Source organism: Talpa europaea (genome assembly GCF_964194135.1).
Source record: "Talpa europaea genome assembly, chromosome: 1".
In the NCBI taxonomy this organism is placed as follows: domain Eukaryota; kingdom Metazoa; phylum Chordata; class Mammalia; order Eulipotyphla; family Talpidae; genus Talpa; species Talpa europaea.
In genome coordinates this window covers 106,669,955-106,678,658 of record NC_140073.1, presented here as the reverse complement: position 1 = coordinate 106,678,658, position 8,704 = coordinate 106,669,955, and positions in this window count along the sequence as shown.

Below are 8,704 nucleotides of genomic sequence, written 5' to 3'. Positions count from 1 at the left end.
AGAACTCACAGAGAAGTTTGGTGTTGAAGAAATATCAATACATTGAAGCAGGGGATATCTAAGCTGGCAAAGTAGACTGAAAAATGATACCTTGAGGTGAGCACCATGGACAACTCCCAGGAAAGCCAATTCAAAAGGAGGATACTCAAGACTATTCAAACCAATTTTGTGGAGAAACCAATGTCTCTTGCTTAAAGGATCAATATCTATTAAGGCATATTTGATCTCTTACACAAGAGGGAATTTTTATCCATTCACCATTTCAAAATATCTGTCATCAATGGCATAATATATGGAAAGGACTGTTCAGAACTTGTTCTCCCTACAGAAGAGATCTACTATGATCTTAATTGGTTTGACTTAAGATTTTTCAGTCTTGGAAATTCTAACTAATTTATAGCTTTATAAGGAATTTATAGCTTTATAAGGAATTCTATCTAATTTATAGCATTATTAACATGATGTTGGAGTTTAGGTCAATAGTGGGTCAAATGTAAAATATTTCAACTACATGAGGTCATGAGTGGAGTGAAAGTTCTCAGGTGTGAAAGTTCCAGGGACATATTTATTCCAGTCCATTAAACAGCCTTCACATATTGCTCTTAAAAGCCCATAAAGGTGTGGATACAAATTCTTCTCTACTTTCTATACATTAAGAGAGTCAGTTGGCCCCTTCTTAGCAATTTTTTTCTTTTTAAATTTCTCTCTCTCTTTTTTGCTTTTGTTTTCTTTTATGAAAAATGAAGGAACTTTAATATCTTAGGGGAATTATTGTTGTACTACAAAAGATAAAGTAACTTGGGGAATTTGGTTTAAAATGATTAGTACAGAGACTCCAAAGATGTAAAAATATATCTTGAGAAAAAAGAGAATTAGAAAATTACATAGAATCAAGATATAACAAAGTACTTCAGGAACACACACACACACACACACACAATCCAGGTGTCATTGTAAAGAGGATAAAGTACTATAGTATGCTTGGTGGTAATGTGTCATGGCCTTTGAGGGATAGGGAAAGTGGGGAGAGCCCCTCAGATTTCCTGTATAAGGAATTAGTAAAAATTTAGGGTTTAAATTATGGCTTACAACTGACAGATGTCCTCCAACTTCCAAGGCTTCTAGATGACAGAATGTAGTCCAACATATCTGATAGGCAGTGCATCAGAATATAGGGGAGAGCTGTGAGCTAAAATGATTTTTTCTGGGATACAGGCTTTGAATTATAGGAAACTCTGACAAAGCAATGTTTGACTGCTGGGTTTTTATGTTTTTGCTTTTTGTTTTTGAAAAAGGAATCTCACTGTCATTTCTGAATAATGAAACTAGAACTGCACAGTTGGCATATTCTCTAAGCACTGAGTGGAATAAGGTCTGGTATATTCTGGAGCAACAATTCTCAAAGTGTGGTCCTTAGGCCTTCATATGTGTCTCTGATAACATTGTAGGAGATCTACAATATTCAGCTACATATCTCCATGAGGTCTTTATATTTAATCTTAATCTTCTTTATATTTCAATCAAAATAATGGATCACAAAAGATTGACCACAAAAGCAGACATGAGAAGTCAGTTGTTTTCTACTGGACTAGAGAGTAAGGAAACTTGCAAATATATACAATGACAACAATGCCATCTTGTCATTAATTTGTTTTATTTTCTTAAAAATGATGCCATTTAATTTTAATATATAGTGACTTCACTGCATCTTTAAAGAAATTAAAAAAATCTTGTAAATAATTCAGTTTAAATTTCTAACATGATAAATACTGAGGAATGTAACCTACCTAATAAAAATCTCTTTGGAATCTTCAATAATTTTTAAAACTATAAAATATCAAAATATTTGACAACTACTGTTACAGAGGTAGCATAATTAAAGTTTACTCAAGAGTCAGATTTAGGGTCTCCCTGGCGGTTCAAGAGGTTAAGACGCAACCTATGTAGCTATCTGCAGCCACTGGAGCATGAGTTCGATCCCCCACCAGGAAGCTACTCACATGGCGCAGCAGACCTCTCCTGACTCCCCCGCTGCTCCTCTCAGCAGTGTGTTTCGACCATTCTGCCTGTTCTGTTCCCCACTCTGTCTCTGGTGGGTCCTCTCGCCCACCACACCTCTGGCCTATACCCCAATTCTTGTGTGCATAAATAAATAAATCTTAAAAAAAAGAGTCAGATTAAATTACAGAGTAAAAGTGAGCAAAACCAAATGAGATCTTGGTTTCTGAGTTGGTTTCTTGGTTAAACAGTCTGAGAAATATGTGAGCTACCCTTGAGGTATTTAGATAATCTACTTGGTTTAATGTGGACTGACCTATTTTGCTTGTGAGGTTTCCCTTCAGGACTCCAAGTTCCTTCACTTTGGTTAGGATTTCTGCTTTGGAGAACGTCTTAACAAATAATACTAGTGGGCGTCACACTATTTAGCTACATTTCAGCCTTGAAAATAATCTAGTAATGAAAGAAAATGTCCTGCAACTGGGCATGATTGAATTAAGTGAAGAAAAACTTAGGATAATTACAAGGAAACATCTATTGATGCTGGTGAGAACTATTACATTAAAAAATTATCTCTTGGTAACTGGTTGAAGCTTCATCACTTAAATGTATCCAATGTAAAAATATCTCTCACTCTTTCACTGGAGTAGAGTTTATGGGAAGCATAAACAATACTGTTAAGGCTTATCTTTGGAGCACTAAGATTTATGGCTCTGGGTGCTAACAAGGCTAACAGAGATGAAGTCCAAACAAATAAATGAAAATCAGAGATGAAGTCCAAACAAATAAATGAAAATAAATCTAGAATGGAAAGAGTTTCAAATAAAATATTTTACAAATCAACCGTTAATGTTTTGAAATACATGTCATATTTCAAGCTGATATATAATGGCATTTAAAAAAAAACATGTATTACTGTTTTTAATGGAAGCAAAACTCTTGCTTCATAATATCAGCAAGTCATTTAGACTCCCAGATTTTACATCTACTAAAGGAGGAGAATGCATCAATAATCACCAGTTCTAACACTCCTTCATATGTAAGCAATAAACATGGTAGATTTCTTAGGAATATTTTGTTCTCTTAGGTTATAAAGCATCGCCTGATATCATATAACTTGCTTTGCTTATAAGCTATATTTGCTATAAAGTTTAAAGGCAACATTTATTACATTTAAATCAATTATCATAAAATAGTGCAGTGATGTAAGTTCAGTTACATTTTGCAGAAGACGTTACAGCTATCTTCACAGAACAGGATTTCATTCTTTAAAGAAATAAGAGTTTTTTGATAAAATAATTTTGTTCATTTTTCATCCACTGATTTTTCTGAACTATCTTGGGAGTGTTGGAAATGGAACAGAAACAGACATGAGAGGAAGGCATAAATCTTGAGCCAATTCAATATTTGTTTCCCTGGTTCATTAAAATTTGTGTCACTTGAATTTTAGTTTTCACTGCTACTGGGTTTCGTCCAATTCTAAACAACTCTTTCCTAAAGCATGTAAGTCCCAACGCAATGGAATAAAAATCTTATCAAAGACCATACTAATTCAAAGCCATCAACTTCTCTACCATGCTACTGCATTATAAGTAACCAATTAATATGTAAAGTTCTGGCTTCAGTGGCAATAGGGATATGCAGAAGTCATGAACTCTGTGTGATTATAAAAAACTTGAATCTTCATTAAGGGACATAGAAAGTTAATTAAAAGTTAATTAAAAGGAATGGAGAATTTTGAATATCTGATATTCTCTACTTATTCAGTATAAGTTGAAAACTCTGGGCAATGTGAGGTCAAAGACACTAAAATATTCTCTGGAATAATTTCAGCCTCTCAACTATTTGAGAAGATTGATCTATTGTTTATATAATTTATAATCCATACACATGATACAAAAAGGAAGAGGAATACTCAATCTGTATATCTGTACTGTATTGTACAGCTTAACTTCAGAATATCTGTGCAGAATATCTCTAAAACAAGTGGAATTTATGTTTACATTACAGCACAGTAATACTTACATTAATAGCTTAGATAAAAGCTGTGATTATTATACATAGATCCAAAAAGGCGATCACTGGTACTACAATTAACATTATTTAGTGGACTCCTTTATTCTCTTTATACAAACTAGAATACTTTTTCAACAAAACAATATAGAATACTACAGCCTACAATAACATTCATGACGATGACCAAAATAAATGAAAAATACAAAATTTGTCATAAGAGCAAGATCAGGGGCACCTAAGCCTCTCCCCAAAGGGTCAGATTGGAAAGAAAATAATGCCACTAATACCACAAATGCCAGTCCCCGGCTGCTCTCAAACTCTATTACAGGACTGAACTTCATCTGTCTAGGTTCAGAGCTATTACTGCCTGATAGCCAGTGTGTGTGTGGAGCCCTGTGCAGCTATGCATCCTTGAGATGTCAGCCACAGGTGGCTCCCCGAGATTGTACTTATTTCCTCTTCTGTCCTCACTAGCATCTTTCCTGCTTTGAAACTTTGGCTTGGGCCCTGGTACTCTGTAAAAGTTTCCCAGATTATACCCTTTCTTCCATATTTTGAAGTCTGATTCTTATTCTAGCAACTCCAAAATGCATCCTGTATTTTTTCCCATAGGCTACTTATCCAGAAAACATATCCTATTTTACCTATTGGAAGATACACTTGTCATTCCCTGAAAGGAGGGGCGGAATCTACTTTATACTATTATTTTCTGCTTCTACCCTTGACTGTCCACTTGAAGAAATACAACAATGAAGAATGATCAAACACAGTACAGATAATGAAATATACAAACTACCTTTTCTGTATTGCTTCAGCTACTCATAAATGTTTCCCTTTCCTCTGCTTTAACTGCTTATAAACCTGCTAGTTATTTTTTTTTTTTCCCTGTTGTCCTCAGCTCCTGTTGCACCAACTGGAATCTATGATGAGATACCAAAACTTCCTGGTTGCATTAAATAAATTGTCTGTAAACGCTGTTGCACATAAACTAAATTGTCTATAACAGAGTGTGTTTGTAATGATGAATAACACCTGCACAGAATTTTCTGAAGGGGGGAAGAGCGAAAGGGAGGAGACACCGAATAATAGCAACAAAACACAACAGGATCCTCAATATATCTTCTTAGATGATGGCACTCCTTTGCTCCTCTTCCCTAGGGTAACTTTTAGAATAATACACTTATTCTCTGTGCAGAAACCTACTAATCAGAAAGCCCCATATAATATATTCAGTCAAAATTTAACCAATTCCAAAATTCAAGAATGGTAGTAAGTGGGGTAGGTAAATGAGCAGCAGAGGAACTTCCTCTAGGAGGGAATTTAAATTATGCCACACCACAATACCTTGTTTCCAAAATCAAAATCTAGTTTCAACAACATTGTATAGTTTAGTGTATGAGTAAGTGAGCGAATGAATCAGTGAATGAAACAAAAGCCAAGGATTCCAAGTCCTTTTCCTGGACTCTCCCTATGCAGCTGTTGAGCAGCTTTCTTTTTCTTCAACTCCCCAATTGGAATCTGCTTCAGGGATGGCATGCAAGTTGAATGATGCCAATGTTTTAATCCGAGCAGTACTTATTAACAGTGACTGAGTTTGGGACCATTTATAATAATCTGAATTGAAACTGAGAACAATTTCCAGTATCCAGATGTTTGGTATATAGGTGAAACATTCAGATAATTGAATAGTAACTTCCACCCAGGTGTTTTAGATGGTATGTTACAGACTCTGCCAGCAAATACCAAGTAAGTGAACAATTAACAAATAACTGATATAAAGCCACAAAAATAAACAAGCAAACAAAAATTAATTTTACTAATAAAAACAATTCCTAAATAGTAAATGTTGAAATAAAATAAACACTATTTTGATCAAAATTCTATCTCACTTTAATTCGAGTTTCATGACTGAGAAAAGTTTCCATTATAAAAACAATCACACTTTAACAACAATATAGCATAGAAACGGGAAATTGGGCGCTAACATTTTAGACACAGTATATCATTTTTGTTTTTCATGCATGAGTTTCAAGAATGCAGTTACCTTAATAGTTGTACCATTGCGAAAATCAAGAACAGAAGTGCCTATGACTCACTGCTAAGAGCAGTAGCTACTTCTCCCCTTTCACCAAGGAAAAACTGTCACCAAGTCAGACATCTTATACTTTCCTATCACCTGTTACTCATTACCCACTACCAAACCTCTCAAGTAAAGCAGTTGTGTTTAGTGAGCAACAATTTTTTTTTTCTCAGTAGGTATGAGGTAAGGATTAGGATTCTGCTATAACAGATGGAAAACACAGAAATAAATCCTATTTTTTATAGATGTGATAAGCTATGCTAAATTATATTATGTAAACTTCAGTACCAGTACTTGCAATCATACAGTGTCTATTATTACTGTTATAGCACAATATACCTATACATCAAATGTTACATATCATTTGATAAAATTAATGACTATAAATAGCAAGACATATTTGTCTATCAACTAATAAACATCTAAAACCAACACACACACACACACACACACACACACACATATTGAGGGAAAGAAAGAAAATGAAGGAAATCAAGTTAAATTACAGTCATGGGGCCCGGGATAATTTCATAACAGAAGTGCTATGGTAGTCATATTGAAATGGAACTATTTTCCTTGACTTTGATTGCTGTAAGTAGTGCTATTTTAAAAGTTTTTTGCATATTGATAATTATTACCAATGTAATATTGCATAAAACATGTCATATTATTTAGTTTATATTGTGAACTGGAAGCTAGAATTCTTGTCTGCTTATCCCACATTTAAATTTCAGTGATTGCAAAAACTAATATTGTCATTCTACCATAATATTTGTTAAGAATACATTCACCATATGCAGTTAGACATGAACATATTTTTATAGCATCTTTGTCCTGGAGAACAAAGAACATATTTAACTATCTCATGAGTCATGAGGAAGAGAGGAAACTAGGGATTTATTATCTTGTTTTTGTTTTTTATAAACCAATTTAGATAAATCCTATTTAAGAACTGTTAATTCACATCTGACACAATTCTTGCAAGAAAAGAATTCTTAAATCTTGTTGAGGAAATTGCTTTCCCTTCCCTGGCCTTCTGTGATGTAGTCACAGCTTCAGGCACATCTTATTTTTCTGCTTCTCCCTTACCCCCTAGACACACACACACACACACACACACACACACACTCTTGTGTATTCTATAATATAAACAATCAATATGCTCTGCATTTATGTAATTGTTCCTTCACCAGCTTGGGTATTTGGTTGAAAAGATCTTGTTAAATTGGACAAATTCATTGAAAAACTATAATATACCATACAAACAGAAGAAAATATAATTATTACTTAATATGTTAAAATGATCTATCTAGTAAACAAAGAAGCAAAATGATAGCATTAACAAAATCTCTCTTTTGCCTAACAGGTTTCAGAGATACAGGTGGATACATGTCCCTTTACAAGGAAGTTTAGGTGAATCTAGAGCCTTCATATAACTGGAGAAATAATCTGCCTTTGTAAAATAAGTTGACAAATTTTACTAAGAGTTGCAAAAATGTTCAAAAGCACAAATCTGATAATTCCACTTGTGACAATTTGTCTTCAGGAAAGAAACCAAAGTAGGAGGGAAAAAACCCTTACTTTTATACATATCTACTTCCAAAATCATTTTTGAGATTGAAAGAAACTTAAAGGTCAAGCAATAGTGGAAATATTAACTAAATTATGGTAGAGTTACATGACAGAATATATTTTTATAACTGAAAAATAATTAAGAGGAGAGGTGTGGTAACAAAAGAATACTTTGGTAAGTTAAAAAGTTTGAAAATGTATATATACTGAATGGTTGTAACTATATAAAATCTATGTATACATCTATGTGAAAACACACTCGAAAGACATGGATAATAGTTACTTATGTGTATTCAATCTATTTTTCAAACTATATAGTATGTTTCTGTCATTTTGTGATATTAATTATAATAATTAAAATTTATTTTTAACTTCCAGTTTCAAATTGACTTCCCTCTTCCAAGAAAACTTTAAAATTATTTATATTTTGCTTTTGGAATTTATGTTTGTTATTGCATTATTGCTATAAGTTTACTTGTAGTAAGTTAATAAGCTATGCATTAATTTGTGCTAGCTTTTGGAAAGGAACACAAGAATTTGTAAATGGATTCTGCATTTCATTAATAGTATTATGACTAAAATTGGGGAATTCATGTACTTTTTTTTCTATTCTGCTTGGCAGGAACAATAGTTGTCATGTGTATATCAGTAAAATTCACAGGATCCCCTTCTCCAATGACTATTATCTAATATTTTCATCCAGACATTCAAAATGGTCACTAATTTCACCCCTCGATGTGATATTTATTTTATTGACAAAAGAGAAATTGTTCACTGCAGTGTTTAAACAAATTTAATTTTGAACACAGTATTTTCCTAAGTCTCTGCTATTAGTGGTTGGGTCACTGCTGACAGGAAGTATCACTTTCCTTGAATTTTAAATGGATATAAACCTGTCGTACCCACAACCCATGCAAAAAAACAATGCATGCAAAAAACACGTATGCAATACTAGAATTCACAATAGGATCTGGAAGAGGGTACAAAAGGGAAAGGACCTTAATTCAATCCCAAGTTCTTCCAAGTTAGCACAGAGTA